General features: G+C 51.3%; 1 protein-coding gene across 6 annotated transcripts in view; it reads right to left on the bottom strand.

The window, feature by feature from the left end:
• Positions 1 to 17,781, bottom strand: part of DNMT3A (DNA methyltransferase 3 alpha) — a 99,010-nt gene that overhangs the window by 13,559 nt on the left and 67,670 nt on the right. The window contains exon 1 of one of the 6 annotated variants that reach the window (XM_082427463.1): positions 2,856 to 2,985. The exons of the other annotated variants lie outside the window; for them this stretch is intronic. The gene's annotated coding sequence lies outside the window, so the exon portion shown is untranslated. Of the gene's footprint in view, positions 1 to 2,855; positions 2,986 to 17,781 lie in introns of those variants that run through there. 6 annotated transcript variants of the gene reach the window in all.

Below are 17,781 nucleotides of genomic sequence, written 5' to 3'. Positions count from 1 at the left end.
CCCATCTGCTCAACCACCACGAAAAGCCCCAGAAGAGCTTGCCTGCTCCCGTGCTCACACGCCATCCTGGAGTTCTCAGGATTACATCTAATGTACGTTGTCACCAGATTCTATGCCTTCTTTCTATGTGCACCTTTCAGATCCATAAACACACTTATTCTTTCAACAACTATTTAGGGAGTCCACAGTATAGCCAGGCATCCTCTCTGCCATCCCACTGACAAATTAATCCAAACCCAAGTATTCTCCCAATTTGAACAGCCTCCATCCTTTCACCGTCTCACGCTCATCTTTCAGGCTACGACCTGCAATGCCCATTCCTTCTCAAAACCTGCTCCAGTATTCCCATCACCCTGCAGAGGAGAATGAAATACCTGATACTTAGCTCTGAGGGCCATTCAACCTAATCTCACCCATCTCACCCCAACAGCTGAATCTAGGACACGTGGCCCTCAAGCTTCAAGGCTCTGCACCCGCTTTCACCACACCAGATTCAAAGGGAAAAAAATCCCATCTTCAACATGAAGCTTTCCCTGAGAGCTTAGAGCTGTGAATACAAACCCACCCTCAAGATTACCTGTAGTAAAAGACCTCTAAGCTGGAAGTCACAGCATTTATATTCCTGTCTTAGCCTTGCAACTAATTAACAGCCGACTTTGGAGCAGTCCCTTGAGTTGCTCCACCTAAAAAGGAGTTTGAACTGAAGGATTTCTGTTAACCTTTTCTGACTGGTTTGAGAAGCTGACATATGTATGTACCAAGAATTCCAAGGACTCTCCAAAGCCTGTCAATGGACCCCCAGGTCCCAGGTTAAGAACAGCTCAATGGTCTACTGTCTCTTAGATTCATTTTATTTTGTTCTATCTTCAAGTCTTTGCCTCCTGGCCACAGAACAAATCTGCTTCTTGTGGCAATTCCTCAAACACAAGGATGGAAGTCCTAGTTCTTTCTCTGACTCAACAAATTCTAAAATGGGATAAAGCATCCTTTGCCCCCAGCCCACAAACAGCTGGGAGAGAGAGCTCCGGGGTGGGGTGGGGGGGGGGTGGTGGAAGAACGCAGAGGACCTGCTCCTCCCTCCCAAGCCCCACCCTCACCTGGGGGATTCTGCCCCACCCCTTCCTAAAACCTACCTCCTCCTCACCCACAAGGTGTGCCTAGGTGTGCACTCAACCCTGTGGGGAGAGAGGTTCTCTCTCAGAATTGTCAGCTGCAGCGGTGCTATCCCAGGGCCAGATCTGCTGAGATAAATGCCCTGCCTAGCGGTCTCTGCTCCCTTCCCTCCACCATGCCTCCGTGAACTTCAGGCACCGGCCGCTGACCTAGACCAGGGTGCTGCCTTGGCTGGAAGGCAGCACCATTCTGCCAAAAGACCCAGTTTCCAGGGGCAACAGGCCCCCTCAGCCAGAACAAGGTGCGCAGGTGGCAAGAGGCAGCAGGGGGAAAGGATCTACAGCAAGCAGCACTGGGGAGGGCCGGGGCGCGCGCGTCGGGCTCCCCCCGGCCTCCCCCAGTCTAGAAGGCAGTCGTGCCTGACACCACCCTCCTCACTCCCCCTCAGCCCCTTTGTCTCTCTTCTCAACCCCTCCACAGTGAGTTCCTGAACATTATTCTTCCCCCACAACTTCCCCCAGCTTGTCAGACGGTGCTGCTGATGGCTGTTAAGCGCCCCCAACCCAGTAGGTGCAGGAGAACACGCACCCAGCATGGTTTGGCAGGCAGGGGAGGAAGGGGCCTCCATCGGGACAAGGCCAGCAGGGGTGGGGGAAGGAAGAAGGGGGTGGGTTAGCAGCAGGAGGCAAGAGGAAAGGGGAAGAAGGGGCGAGAGGGTGGCTGGGTGGGGGAGGGGCTCATTAGAATAGACTTGCCTAGGGCAGTGCGGGAGGCCCCCTTTCCACGTTCATGCCAACCCCCCGGACAATAGGAGAAATAAGAGTTAACTCTGGGCTGGGGCTTTTGGGCTAAAGGCTCCCCCACACCTCAGTTCAGAAGGTCCCACCCCAGAGTAGCCAAGAGATTGGGCAGGATCAGGAAGACACCACACCAGCCCCACTACGGCGGCTCGAGGAGGCCACTTGGCCTGGAGTTTGTTCTGCCTGGAGAGCCACTGGTAACTCCACTCTGGTGGAGGCATGGCCTCCCCATCCAGTCCCATCTCCTCGGGCAGCTGTCCCGCCTCCACCTCCCTCTGCGACTCAGGCTGCTTCCCATTCCAAAGGTCAGAGGTCCAGGGACCCACGCGGACCCCGGGCTGTCCCAGGTGCCTCTCCCATCACAGGCCGGCGTCAGGCCACCCCACAGTCCCCTGTCAGGGTCACACTGCTCCCTCCCACGCTGACACCACTTCTTTCTGGCGGCCTGACGGTGGCTCCCAGGAACAGGCAGGAGCGGAAACTGTCCCTCTCAAGAGGCCACAAGCTTGGCACGGCCTGAGGACGGCGTGGTCCACCAGCCAGGAACACAGGTCAGCAAGGAAATGCCAACAACCCCTCTGCCAGCCAGCTCAGCAAAACCGCCGCTGCTAGCCCAACTCCACGGCCGGGGCCTGCCCCCCAGCCTTCGCTGACCACTGCCCCAGGCTCACACCAGGCCTGCTCTCGCTGGCCCCTGAGCCGCCTGGTCCCACCTGAGCGCAGGGAGGAGTGGGGCTTGGGGCTCCTGAGGAGGAAGTGGGTGGGACAGCAGTAGCTCAGCATCTCCAGAACTCAGGCCAGGCAGGGGAGCCAGCTCCTGCGGGCCGGGGAGGCAGACTTGACTCTTCTCAAGCCCAGAGGGCTGCAGGCCCAGAGATCCTCCCACCGGCCCCGGCCGCCTCCCCGCCCCCAGTTTCCCCAGGGCTCCATCCAGGAACCTACCCATAAGGCCAGGTGCAGCCCCTCTGTGGTCCGGCTCAGGTGTGAGCCCCAGCCCTGAAGCTCTGTAAGTAGCTGCCCGTCTGGGGGGAGGGGAAGGGGGCGATGGGGCTGGGGGGCGGAGGGGGCCAGAGAGAGGGGGAGGGGGGAGGTGGGGGGGAGGGATTGAACATTTTCTTTGTCTAGAACTCCAGGTCACGTGGGCCCCGCTGGAGTGCCTGGTTGGCTGCGAGCGGGCCGGGGGAGGGGGCCGGCTCTCAGACGCTGGCAGTGGGCCAGCCCCTCTCCTTCGGTCCGAGGGGCGCGGGCCGGCGCTGGGGCCTGGGGGCGCGGCTGGGCCTCCGCCCGTTCCCAGGGCCCCGCCCAGGCCAGGCTGGAGGCGGTGCCCGGCCCCTCTAACCGGCCAGCCTTCCCCGCCCCCTCTCCCCCAACTCCGCCAGAGCCCGGCGCGGAGCCGGGGGGCGAGGCCGGGAACCCGCGGGCCGCGCGGGGAGGGAAGGAGGAGAACCGGGAGGGAAGGGGCTGCCCTCCAGCTGCGGAGGTAAGGTGCGAGCGCCCAGAGAACCAGGAGCTCAGGCAAAAGGAGAGAGGAGCTTTCGGGCCGTCTGGGAGAGACACGAGAAAGTTGTTAAAAGTGAGTCTCAGCAGCACAACCAAAAAAAAAAAAAAAAGGAAAAGCTTACAGATGAGCGAAGAGGCCCAGGAAACTGTAGGAAAACTCAGAGCACACAGAGATGGGCAGAAAGCGCCCGTAGAAAACTGGGAGCGCTCCAGAACGGGAACTGGGAGCGTTGCCGGGGGTGGTCTCCTCTGCCTTAAACGGCGTGGCGTGAGGAGTTCAGGCTTTGAAAATCACTTCCTGGCCAAGTCCCTGGGTCCCCTAGGTCACTCTGGGTCAGCCTTGGATGTCTCATTTTCCTGTTTGCAAGGTGCGGGGTTAGGGGGTGGGGAGGAGGAGTTCAGAAGTATAGCAATTCCTTCATTCCCAGGCACAAACATCTGCTGCTCAAGACTGCACTCCTTTGGAGCCTCCAGGTGGAGCCTCCAGGTGCAGCTTCAACCATTTCAAGTTCCCTCCTCCTGAGCAGAGGCCCCTCCCCCCAAGAAGAATATATATGTGTATATATATACATACATATACACACTCTCTCTCTCTCTCTCTCTCTCTCTCTCTCTCTCTCTCTCTCTCTCTCTCCCTCTCCCTCTCCCTCTCCCTCTCCCTCTCCCTCTCCCTCCCTCTCCCTCTCTCCCTCCCTCCCTCCCTCCCCCTCCCCACATCAAAGAAGCAGACACTGTTGGCCCTGCCCTCAAGGAGCTGACAAATTCAACTAGACTTGGAGAGATTGGAAAAGATCGTTGAAAAGCATCTCTAAAGAGAACTACACCACAAATACCAACCCTGATGGGCCAGGATGGCTTGGAAGCCAAACAAAAATAAGTAGTGTCAATGATAAATGAGGTTAAGGAGGTCAGTGTGGAGCAGAGACTGAACCTGGAGGATGAATGAGATTTGGAGTGAGGCTGGATAGGTAGGAAATAAGAGATGTTAGGCTGGATAGGGAGGAAAACACTTGCCCACCTTCACCTCCCACCCCACAATACAACTAAAGCTAAGGGGTGCGGAGAGAGATGTTGATGGATATATCCTATCGCAGTGAAGAATAACCGCAGGTTTTCTTACATGACAGGGTGAAAGGGTATTTTGGAAAGATTAGCCTGGGGACCTCCCTGGTGGTCCAGTGGGTAAGACTCCACGCTCCAGTGCAGGGGGCCGGGTTCCATCCTTGGTCGGGGAATTAGATCCCACATGCATGCCACAACTAAGACCTAGCCCAGCCAAAATAAATAAATAAATATTTCTTTAAAAGAAAGAAAGATTAGCCTGGTTTCAGTTTGCAAGATGAGTTAAAAGGAAGAGCAGAGGAGCTGAGGGTAAATACCCAGCAGGGCAGGGCTGTTTGGCCAGCCACACTCTCGGAGGATCTGGACTGGGGTTCTGGTTCTATCACTGTGACCTTGGACAAGCCACTTAACTCCAAGAAGTCTTTTTTCACTTGCAAAACAGGAGTGATGACATCTGCCCTCCCAGGCCCCGGAATACCAGCATCACTTAAGGAGATAATGCCCCCAGGTGCCTGGCTTCCAACCACAAGCTGCGGGAACAAACCAGCTGGAACAGGTGCTGGTATAAGGAGGTCAAAAGATGTGCTGTGAAGGAGAGCCTACCTACCATCCCTCGTGGGGCTCAGCACCCTTCTGGGGGCCGTCAGAACAAGCAGGCCCTGAAAAAGGAAGAGGACTCCAAATCAGAGAGAGCCTTCTCCAAATAATACTCAGGGAGTACAAACTTCCTCTCCCAACCCTGACTGAGACCCAGAACCCATACAGTAAAGAGGAGCCGTTCCGTAAAACACAGGCCCTATTCTGCTCCAAGCCATCTTTCAACCCAATCAAGGTACCTGCTTGGTATAATTTTTCAGGAGATCCCCAAGCAGAGATGAGAAGCCGTGAGTTTATACCTCTTGCCTGCTCCCACCCTTCAAGGAATATAATAAGACTTGCTTGGCTTCTCTCACTGATGCCTCCCCGGCATCCAAGCCCTGTTAACAGGCCACTTTAGACCTCACCCCAGGCCTCCTCTCAAAATGAAGTTTCTGATCTGGCTTGGCCGGCTCTTTTTAAAAACACTATCTCATCTATGACAGCTCCTTTTCCATTATTATGTGGCTAAACACCTTAGACTCTACACTCCACGGTCTTGGGACTTCTTCAGTAAGTAATGATGCCTATGCATGCAGCCAGGACTCAAAGTGTCAGAAAGGACCAGGGCCATCAGTTTCACTTTTTCTTGGCCCACTTAATAAAGTAGCCTGTCCCTCCAGCTGCCAAACTTCCTTATTCTCATTCTTTAAAATTAAGCTCAAATTGGGGGGAGGGGCAACATAAGAGTAGGGGATTAAGAGGTACGAACTACTATGTATAACATAAACTACAGGGATATAGTATACAGCACAGGGAATATAGTCAATATTTTATAACAACTATAAACGGAGTATAATCTTTAAAAATTGTGAATCACTGTGTTGTACACCTGAAACTTATATAATATTGTAAATCAACTATACCTCAATAAAAAAAATTTGTTTTAGTAAAATTAAGCTCAAATCTTACCTCTTCCACACAGCTCCCAACTTAAGCAAAAAGAAGCCCAATTCAAAGGCGTCCCCTCGCTACTTAGAGCACCACCCCTCTCCTGTAGCTACACAGACTGGTAAGCTTACCCTTTTCTATATTGTAAGTCACTCAGACTGAGATTCTTGTCCTCTTTGTACTTGGTGGGCAGAGAGAGACCTCAACGCAGAAAAGACCCGGAGATCTAGGATAAGAGGTGACTTTAGCAAAAGGTCAGGAAAGAACTAGGGCAGCCTTCTAGGATCCTCAGGTCATATACGTCCTCGACCTTCCAAAGTAACCCTCCCAGGTGGTTACTGGGATAGGTCTTTTGATTAAGATAAAGATAGTCAACCTAAAATAGCAGGGTCATGTAAAGTGAGCCAGGTTCTTGGAAATGTTCTAGAAGTATGTTGAGAGGAGGAACACCTGGACGAAAAGAAGATCTGGTGGATGTCAAGAGCCTAAAAGAAGCATTGGAGAGGAAGTATCCAGCATGGTCCAAAAGGGAGGGTGACCTGAAAGAGAGGGCACATTTCCTGTCTGGCAGGCGGATAGCAGTGATCCAGTAGCCCTGATGAAAATACCTCTTAAGGACACCTGACTCTCAGCACTGATCCCGTGTTCATCAAGCAAACTTCTAACTTTAATTACATTTTCCAGTGACTCTGATACCAGTAAGTTGCCAGAAAACATCAGGACAAGCACTAGGATCTGCGTTGAAAGGACAAGTCCTGTTATAAATCTGTAAATTGAACATCCTGGTGTACGTCACACTCCTGTCTCTGAAGAGCACGATTGTAAGACGTGCCGTGAATTTGACTTTCCAGCTCACAGAACTGACGTGAGATGCTAAGTCGTGATCCTCCCCCCAAGAGCAGCAACTCCCACAGGCGCAGGTGGGAATGCCACGCCTGCCTGACTGGTTTTAACTCAAAGTTCAGCGTTCTGTGGCGTGCTTTGTCATAAAATCCAGTGCTGGTGGGAGGTGGGGAGGTTATGTTGCTTCCCTCAAACAGGACATTACCACCTGAGTCCCTGTACTCAGAATCAGAGAAGCTGGGATCCCTAAGAAGCCATCTGCAAAGCCACATATTGGGAGGACGCTGCGTATTTTCTGCCACATAAACATTCCCACTGACCCCAAGACCAGCGAGACCTTATCCAGGCAAAGGCTACAAGATCAAGATGGATGTCTTTTCTGATCCTGCCCTTCCATCTGCAGCCCAAGCCTCAATACTACACAGTAGACCTGTGACTACCTGCTGATTACACTCTACGCTCCTTGCATGGCATTCAAGGCCCCCACAACCTGCAGCACTTACATCACACAGCCCACACTCTGCCACCCACTTGCTGTTTCCCAAATACGCCCTTTCCCTGCCTCTGTGCCTTTGCTCATGCTGTTCCTTGCTTCTCCCCTTCACCTTCCACTGGCCAAAATCCTACCTATCCTTCTAGGCCCAGTTCACCAGTTACCTCCACCTGAAGGTTTCTCTAGACCTGAACTGGCCAATAAGAGAGCCACTGGCTGCATGTGCCATTTAAATTCATTAAAATTAAATAAAAATTCAGTTCCTCAGGTGCACTAGCCACATCCCAAGTGTCCAAGAGCCCGTGTGGGTTTTAAGGGCTACTGTACCGGGGACACAGATTTTAGAACATTTTCCTCATTGCAGAATGTTCTTTGGACAGCGCTGCTCTAGCCCCTACCCCTGATCTTTCCCCCACTGAAAAGTTACCCTGTCCCTCCTTCTCCTCCATACTCCCAGAGCACTTTGTAACCCTCTCCTAGCACTTGCCAGTCTTTGCCTGTACTAAGCTGATTGTGTCCTCATCTTTCTCCTCCACAAAATTAAAAATCCTAGAGGGCAGGGCCTGGATCTTACTCAGGTTCACATGCAAGCAGTGTGGACCAGAGCCTCTTGCACGTTGTAGAGGATGAAAGCAGTGTTTGCTGAACTGAATCCAACATTGTCTCAGGAGCCTCATATGGAGTCCACTGACCAAGTTCCCAGATGGGGACGGGTACTTTCCACAGCGAAGTTCCTATCGGTGCTAAGAGGTCCAGGTCCAGGACTCCCGACAGAGGCCAGGAATCTTTGTTTTCCTATTCCCCTGCAATCCATATGGAGGTTGCAAGCAAATGACCAGGACTGGGCTGCTGGCAATGAAGCTAAAAATAGCCACAGAGCCAACAACAAGGAGTTAGCAGGACTTGTTGCTAGGGAGACCAGTCGCAGAGAGAGCAACCAAGCAGGGAGAAAGCGTCAGACCTGCACCCAGAGAGCAGAGGCCACGGTGGGGGGAACTCAAAGTTGACAGGCGTCCAAGGATCCCACCTAGAGATGTTCTGCCTTCTGGCAGCTCCTGACTAATGCACTAAATGGGGCAAATGTTCCCCCTGTCCCTCAGTAACCCATCTCCATGGAAACCACCATTGCTGGGGTGAAGTACCAGCCCCTGGAAGGGAGGCCTCTGCCTGGAGCTGGTTGTTATGGCAACCCCCCCGCGCCCCCCCCCCCAGCCCATCATCCTCTCTCTCCTGGCTTCTCCTGTGGGGAAAAGGTGGGGGCCTTGTCTTGGCTTAGCCAGCATGACCAGGAAACACCGGCTTCCTGACAAGACTGACCTACAACGGGCTCTTCGGAAGCTCCTGGGACCCCAGTAAGGCCAGTCAATCCTCAGCACAGGGCAGAGCTTCCTTTCCTTCCTGTGAGGGCCTCACAGATCACCTTGCCAGGAGAATCCCATACTCACTTGGGTTTATTTGTATCAGGATCACCCGAGGAGATTTTTTAAAATACAGATTCTTGGGCCCCACCTATGGAGATCAGCTGGCTTGGGGTAGGGCCCAGGCCCAGGAATCTATTAAAACCTCCCTAGGTAATTCTGATACCAGCCAGGTGTGCAGACCACCAATGGCCCTGGCTGTTACAAATGAGGAAACAGGCCTACAGGGGACTCAGCCCCCCACCCAAAGGGTCAGAGCCAAAAACTGAGGAGGAGGAGGTAAACACACATCTGAGGGGAGCTGCCCCATCTCCTGGGCCTGTCTCTCTTGCTCCCCCTTGAAACGAGAACACGCTGTCGTCTGATATTGGACTGGGATTTAAAACTGAGCCTCTCAACAAACCGTCCCCTGTGGCAGAAAGTGGAAGGTAGTGGGGCTGGGCAGTCTGGTCCCCAGGGTGTACAGAATGGTGGCTGCCCAGGCAGACGATCTGGGCTGAAAGAGAAATCCATCCTCCCTCGGAAGGAAAGCAAAAGGGTCACCATGGCAACTGCAGGGTGCCGGCCGGCTGGGCTTGGTGCCCTCCCCAAACCTGGGCTCAGGAGAGGCGCAGCTTTAGGCAAACGCCATGGGGCAGGGGCACCCCCCTCCCCCGCCAGTCTAGTCTGGCTTCAGAACTGTAAGGAGGTTGTGCTTTACCCTGGAGCCAACCTCTGAGCCTGCCCGAAACACACCTAAACACTAGGGTCCAGGAGCACTAGGAGTCCCGAGCACATGCAATAGCCAGGCCAGGGAGGACGTGGAGGAGACAGTGCAGGAGATGGCCTCCACCCTCCTGTTACTCACAGCCTAATTGTGTGCCCAAGACCCACCGCACATGAAACCACAGCCCTCATTCAAGACAGCATGCAATTAGATGGTAAATTATGTGGTGGAGATGCTTTCTCCATGTGCTGAAGGAAATCCGAGGTGGCCCGGATCGGGAAAGGCAGGAAGACTCAAGGGAGGATGAGAGAGGGTGAACCAGGACCGGGCCCAACCTCCCAGGTTTCTCAGACAGCTCGGCCAGATCACTGGGGGCATCTGCAACTGCATTAGCTTCCCAGGGAGAAGCACAAGCACAGCTGTATGGACACCTGCTGGGGAGGAGTGCTGCCTGGGGCTTGTTCCACCATCCGCTCAGTCACATAAATTCTGATCCGGAGAGTAAGATGCAGGGTCTGGGAGCCACCTCTTCGCTGACCCCTCACTTCTCCATCTCCCCACCTCTGTCCCAGGCAGCCCTCATTCCTCCCTGGCTCCCCCATTCCTTCCCAGGTCATTACCACACTTCCCTCATGGGAGGGCTTGGAAGCCCCAACTCTCCAGACCTGCCATCAGGCTCCTGAAGCCTCAGCTGCTGCCTCTTTCCTCCCCGAGCCAATCCACATCCTCTTTCCCTACAGCTCCGGGTCTGCTGCAGAGGGGGAGGCTTCTCCACAGACCCAAGTCTCCTGCCCCCAGCACTTCCCTCCCCTAACCCGGAGTGAGTGGAGTGCAGGCTCTGGGCAGGGAGCAGGGGTGGCGGTGGCGTTGCTGCGGGTCCCCAGACCTCACCTGCCCCTCGCCAGGAGAACAGAAAGAGCAGGATGTGAGCAGAGGACCCCAGCTGACACCAAGACGGTCAGTACGCACCTAGCTTCTTTGTATCTTAGTTTCTTAATCGGTCTAATGGGACCACAAATATCTGCTGAATATTACAGATAAGATCAAAGGAAGTCAGGAGGGCATATCATTTAAGAGGTGGAAAGAATCTTATGACAGATTTGCTTGAGCACAAGCTGATACTGTCACTTTGCTTTAAAAACTAGACTCTGGAGAGAAATGTTAATTTTATACCTGGGGGGGGTGTGGGTCAAAAGGAACCAGGTAAACCTGAACAGCCTGGGCTGCTTTCTCCTCCCCTCCCCCAACCCCATCTCCAGCCTCCAGGGGTCAAAGGGAGGGGCCTCAGGGACCACCATTCAGATTCAGGCATGCAGACCCTATCAAGTTTCAGGGTCCAAAGAGGAGACCCAGGAGGAGCCCAGCAGACAAGCATTGCGGTAAACCGTTGCTGAAAACAGCAGGAATGCCTACCATCTCCATCCCAAAGGAAATGTTTGAATCCCCGAACCAAGTCCTTTCCGGTCTTCTCCCCCCACCTATGTTTGGAAACGGTTCTCTAGCTGTGCTGGCCTTAGAGCCCGTACTTCTCCCTCAGCTCAGTGTGTTAAAGGTCTGAGAGTCTCAACCCCGCTGTACATCAGAATCACCTGGAGAGTTTTAGGAACGATCGGGGCCAGGGCCCATCGCTAAATTCCAGATGTACTGGACCCAGAGCGAGGGGCCCAGGCAGCGGTGGTTAAAACAAACTCCCAGGTGATCCGAATGTGCGGGAGACCCCCGATGTGGGTGACAGGGTGGTAGGTGATACAATAAATGCATTTTTGGAGTAATCTCTGCTGTCAGATTTGGTTTACTTCGAATCATCCGAAGCTTGGTGGTTCTCAAACTTTCACAAGCCCCAGAACCATGGGGACCTGACTAGAAAATCAGATTTCTCAGGAACCAGACCAGAGTTTCTGCCTCCTAGTTTCAGAATGGGGCCTGGGAATGTGCCTTTTTAACGCACTGCCCAGGTAATACACAAACCCGCCCGTTAAGAAACACTGAATTCTAATAGCATCTTTGGTACATACAAAGCAAGTCCAACTCAATTTCTGTTTTTTTGTTTGCCCCATATAGTTGCCTTTTAAACAGTATCTAGATTCAAATATATAGGAGACTGCACTGTTTTATCCCTATTTTTGTTTAATCCATCTGAGTTAGAAGTGAAAAATTAAAATATACTGCCCACTAATCATTGACTAGAGTCATATGGCATCTGTGAAGAGTTGTTATTAAAGAATGGCAAGTCAGAAAAATGGTAACATTCACACACACACACACACACAAACACACACATACAGCATGCCAGCCAGCTGCTCCCAGAGGCCCCAAGTGCCTGTCCCTCCCTACCCTGGTCCTCTCAAGGCAGGGCTGCTCTCCATGCATTGGGCTCTTCCCTCCCTTCTCACCAGCCTGCACTTGCCTTCCCATTGGATGACTCCTGAGCACCTGCTAAACCTCTCAGAGAACTGGCAGAGAACTCAGAGATCACACACACACACACACACACACACACACACACACACACACACTCACACACCAATAAAAGAAAAATTTGGTTAAATTGGACTTTATTAAAATGAAAAACTTCTGCTCATCAAAATACATCCTTAAGAAAATGGAAAGTCCATACCACCTTCCTGCCCCAAACCTGCTCTTCCTCCCTAGCTGAGGTAATGCCCCCTCACCCCCAGCCCCCAAACCCCAGGCAGGTTTCTCTCTTCCCGCCAACCAGAGGCAAGCTCTATCTACCAAGTCTGCCTCCCGCTGCCTGGACCCTCTGTTAAAACCGGACGTAATGCCCTCCTAATTGGTCCTTCTTCTAACCTCCCCTGCTCTGGGCCCCCTTACAATGCGGCCACGGTTATCTTCCCAAAATACACATCCAGTTCTCTCACATTCCAGCTCCCTCTACACAGTGAAGCCTGCATTTCTCACTATGAGAGGAAGACTGGTGACGATCTGACCATCTCCCTTTGTAGTTTTCTCTCTTCTTCCTCCCCAACTCCCACACCTAGTTACCAGATCTCGTGCTGTTCCCTAAACAACCCAGAAGCTTCATGCCTCCTTCTCTTTGCCCTCAGTGGTTCTTTTCCCTGAAACACCTTCTCTATTTATCCCTACTGGAATTCTCAAAGGACACCTCCTCCAGGAAACTTTCCAGGAGTTCCCGCAGAAGCTCTCTCGCCCTCCTCTGTGCTCACCAGACTATTGGTGGCAGGAGCACAGAACGAGCCCCTGCCGCGTCTGACACAGCAGCTCACGGTGAGCACTCCTGCCTCCTCCTCTAGACCGTGTGTGCCCTGGGGCTGGGACTGGGTGTAGCCGTCTCCTACAGCGCCAGCACGGCGCTGTGCGTATTTAGGAAATACTAACACAAGTGCGTTCACTCCTTCATCTAGAGCGCTGGCTCCTTAACAGAGTCCAGCTGACCCCCGCCATGCTCGAGCCTCCCTGGACCTCCTTAACGAACGGTCTGATCTTTAAAACAAAGCAGAGAGAAGGGCACCATTATGTCTTCTCCTGTTTGCCTCGTAGCAAGGGCTATGAGGATGTTTCTAAAAGCTGAAGTAAATATGCAAGAAATCTTGAGGTGCTCTAGATCCCAAGCTCCTAGAGGACTTCTTGGACCACCTACCTCATGATCCCACTCAATGCCCTCCCCACACTGTCCCTGTTAGGCAAACTCCTGTCCCAGTGGCAGGCCTGCAGGATGTCTCTTCTTCGGCGAGCTTTCCCGGGCTCCTCGGGCAGGGCAAGTTAGCCGCTCCCATGGCCCCTTTCCTCACATTTCTATTGCAACCCTTATTGGGTTGCAGTACTTACCTGCCTACCTCTCCCAGGGTGGGATTCTGACATTCCTTTAAATGTGTTTCTTTAGTGTCTAGAAAATGTGGGAACACAGTAGAGACCCAGATGCGTATGGAGTTTTCTGAAAGCCTGAGCACAAAGTATTTGCTCAGTCAAGGTTTGTAACTCTCTAAAATAATGAACAGGGACTTCCCTGGTGGTCCAGTGGTAAAGAATCTGCCTTACAATGGAGGGGACGCGGGTTCGACCCCGGTCAGGGAACTAAGCCTGCGCACCACAACTACTGAGCCCACGCACCTCAACTAGAGAGCCTGTGTGCCACAAACTACAGAGCCCACACGCCCTGGAGCCCAAGCGCCACAACTAGAGAGAAGCCTGCATGCCGCAATGAAAGATCCCGAATGCCTCAGCAAAGATCCCACATGCCGCAACTAAGACCCGATGCAGCCAAAAATAAAATAAATAAAATAATGAACAGATGATTGTGTGACAAATGAAAACTAGCGGTCAGGGGCAGACCTAGGAACATGGTGACCAAAGTCAGAACAAGGATGTGAGTTCCTGAGCTAAGGAAATGCCCCAGGAAGATGTGCCTGTCAGATGGGGGTACCTTTGCAACATCAGCTTTTTAGTGATGGATTCAAGCCCCTCCCTCGCCCAGGCCTAGTTACGATGAGCTTCATGTCCCACCTTTCTGATCCTGGCAGAAAACACAGAGGAAGAAAAGGGGACCATCGTGAAGAGGAAAAGAAAGCTAGATTCTAGCACAAAACGTGAATTTTATGAAAGTTTTTTTCTAAGCATCTTTATCAAGATGCTTTATGTATGTGCCTCTTGAAGAGGCATGTATGTGCCTCTTGAAGAGGCATATATGTGAAGTCTGAGAATTCACTCAAATATTTAATTTAGGATGTACGTACAAGGTCGTATAAGAGATAAAAGGAGCTACAGGTCATGACCCCAGTCCTCCTCCCCCCAAATTATGCAATTTCAGAATCTCGGGGGTCGGCTAGTCTATTCGTGTCACACTGCAAACGAGGAAACTAAAGTGCAGAGAAGAGAATGACCTTCTCAAATTGATCAGGGGTAGAGGCTGAGCCCAGAAACCAGACCTCCTGAATCTCATTCCATTCATTTAATCCAATTTCACAACATCAAACATAAGATCATGAAAAAACAGCAATTCAAGGGCAAGGGCTCAGGACCAAATGAGTGGAGCAGGAAGTGCGCGAGGGGTCCCCAGGGTGAAAAGGACCCAAACCTGGCAAGACCCAGCAGCCTGAACATCGGCAGCCAGGGTGGGGTGAGGGCAGAGGTGGGGTGAGGCAGCATGGGCAGGAGGGCTGGGCCAGTGTGCTCCCTCGCACCCCATTCTGTTGTTTCAGGGGAAGCCAAGACTGAAAACCAGGAAGACCCGGTTCTAGTGGAGTCATCTGGGTACGAAACGGAAGCATCATGCAATCTGGAGTCTGGTTTAGCCCATGGGCCTCTCCACAAGGATATCCACGTGGCTCTTAACCTCCTCACCTAGGGAAACCTTAGCTTCCTAATCGTAAAATGGGGATAAAAATTAGTTCTTATAGTAATTGCAGATCATATACCTGTCAAATGAAAAAATAATACAATTCAGTAACAAGTTTGATGTCCTTTATTCAAGGCAGAACAGTCCTTGGACTGGGGGAGTACAGCACCTCAGAGCTGCGAGCGCTCTTTCCCAGGGATGCTGGGCGAGAGCGAGGTTCACCTACTGTTAGAAGAGGCACCGCGGAACAGGGCGTGATTGGCTAGGAGAGATGGAATTTCCTTAAAAGGCAGCCGGTCCTGTTTCCTAGGGGAAGGTGAGCTCGCTAAACTGAGTTGGAGGATTGTGATTGGTGGATGTTAGAATTCCTTGGCAAGAGTTTCCTGTAACTGCACTGACCTAGGTTTATTTATTTTATTTTATTCTTTAAATTTTTTTGGCTGTGCCGCGAGGCATGCTGGGATCTTAGTTCCCCAACCCCAGATCGGACCTGTGCCCCCTGCAGTGGAAGCACGGAGTCCTAACCACTGGACCACCAGGGAATTCCCATGCACTGACCTAGGTTTAGATTTGTGAACTGGGCTGGGCCACAGGGGTGGCCTCCATTTTGTGAATCCTGATATACAAATTAACTTTATCATCTCTTAGGACTGCGGCGAAAGTTAATGCTTTCGGCACAGTCCCTGGCATGAAGTAGGTGCTCACAAAGCTACCCCTTTGGCCTAGTTCAGGCTTGGCCATGGTCGCTGCTGGACCAGACTCAAATTACGACCACCATCCCCACTACTGTTTTCTCACCACTAAAAAGTGAGGGTTGTTCTAAGAGCTCTTCTCTCTGTGCCCCCAGATGGAATGAACATGCCAGTGTGCAAACAGCCGGTCCATTTAAGAGACAATGGGGCGCCTCTATGATGACAGTTTCACAGCCCGTCCTAAATGCCAGCCCTGGAACTCACTACTGATTACGAGCTGTCACAGGAGTCCCTTTAAAATGTGTTCAGCCTTTTGGTAAAGTATACTTGTCATGCCTGCTCCAAATGGCATCATCTCCTTCAAGGGTGATGTTGTTTTTGAGGCCATCCTGCAAGAGTTCAGGTTTTCATTAGTTTATATATAGTGACTAAGCAAGGACCGTCTGCCAGTCGGAATCCCCTAAAACGGCTACGCACATACTCTGCTAATAATTTGGTTTTAGACCTTAATGGTCTACTTTGTGTTGCCATTTCTCACATCTCCTGTACTAAAGCCCAGGAGATCACACTTAATTCATCTCCTTATTCCCAAAGCCCCCAGCACAATGCCCCCCGACGTAGTAGGTGCTTAGCGGTTGCTTATTAAATGCAATATAGCACAGCAGGAGATGACATTCACAGGCTGGACGTTCACAGGCTGTTCTTCCCAGGGCCGACAGGAAGCACAGTCTGTTGAGACTGCAGGGTTATAAAGCAAGAGGAAGCAACATTTGCTCAGCTCACAGAAGCAGCAGCACAAATGGCCAATAAACATATGAAAAGATGTCCAACCTCACTTATTATCTGGGAAATGCCAATTAAATCATAACAAGATACCGTTTTCCCACCCGTTAGATTAGCAAAATATTGATGTTGGCAAAGGTGGAAATCTTCTGACACCTTGTTTATGGGAGCATAAATTGGCACTGCCCTTTTTGGAGGACAATTTGGCAGACTGTATCAAATGCAAAATATACATTCCTTTCAACCCAGCATTTCTCTTTCTAGGTATCTATCTTAGAGAAACAGATGCACAAAGAGGCATGACCCAGGATGTTCACTGCTGCAGTGCTTATCAGTAAAATACTGTAAACCACACAAATGTCCACCAGTAAGAGAATGGTTAAAAAAATCGTGGTAATCCATATGGTGGAATAGAACAGTAATTACGTGGCTTGATTGCCCAGACTTATTCTAAGCGAAAAACCAAGCTGTAAAACGAAACTACGGTGTGGTTCTATATATATTAAAAAAAGGAAAAGAAAAAAAAAAGCAACTGTGAAGCAAAATTATATATTTACACACACACATAGATAGATAGAGAAAATCATGTCATATATACACCAAACTGATAGCATTAGGTACTTCTCTGATGGGGGAATTAAAATCATTGGGGAGGGATGGGTTTGTTTTTTTTTTTAACAGGAATGTATTTGTGTAATACTTATGTAAAATCAGTTTTTAAAAATTATTCATTTCCGGGAATTCCCTGGCGGTCCAGTGGTTAGGACTCCATGCTTTCACTGCCAAGGGGGCGGGTTCAATCCCTGGTCAGGGAACTAAGATCCCACAAGCTAAGGTGCACAGCCCAAAACAAAAAAACAAAAAAACATTATCCGTGTCCTGTTATATGCTAGCCCTGTGCTATAAATGTTATGTAGTATACCTTATTAACCCACACAACTCTGAGATTCGAATTATTCATTCATTCATTCAGCCAACCTTTACCTAGTACCTCCTGAATGGCAGCCCTGGGGGCAGAGGTGCCAAGAGGGCCTGCATTGAACAAGCTCAGGTTGGGCAGAAGCAGAAAACAAACTGGTGAGTGCTACTCCCATGAAGATGAGACATGCCCAGGAGAGCAGAGTACAGCCAAGTCTAGAAACAGCACAGGAACCTCAGCTGTGCTCAGTAAGTGATGCTGAAGGTCCCACATCCAGTAAGTAGCTGAGTCAGCATCTGGACTCACCTCCAGGAAAGAGAAGGCCGTGAGGGCAGCCTGTGAGGAGGGGAGGGGGGTCTGAGTGCAGGAGGGAGAGGGGAGGGGAGGAGAGACTGTGATATTTGGACCACAGGTTATTCGTTATCAGTATTTAATATGTATTACGCATCTAATAAGTCTAAGGATGCAGAAGTCCTTCCTTTCGGGTTGGGAGCCAGGAAAGAAACCAGATCCTGGATCAGCAGGACACGGTACCCTGGCTCTAAGTAATTCAGAATCAGTTGGGGTGAAGAGATTAATGAGAGTCGTAACATCACCTGGCCATAACT

Source organism: Balaenoptera physalus, assembly GCF_965194825.1.
Source record: "Balaenoptera physalus genome assembly, chromosome: 15".
Lineage (NCBI taxonomy): Eukaryota > Metazoa > Chordata > Mammalia > Artiodactyla > Balaenopteridae > Balaenoptera > Balaenoptera physalus.
Note: the sequence above shows the minus strand (reverse complement) of the source record. Positions and strands in the feature narration are given on the sequence as shown.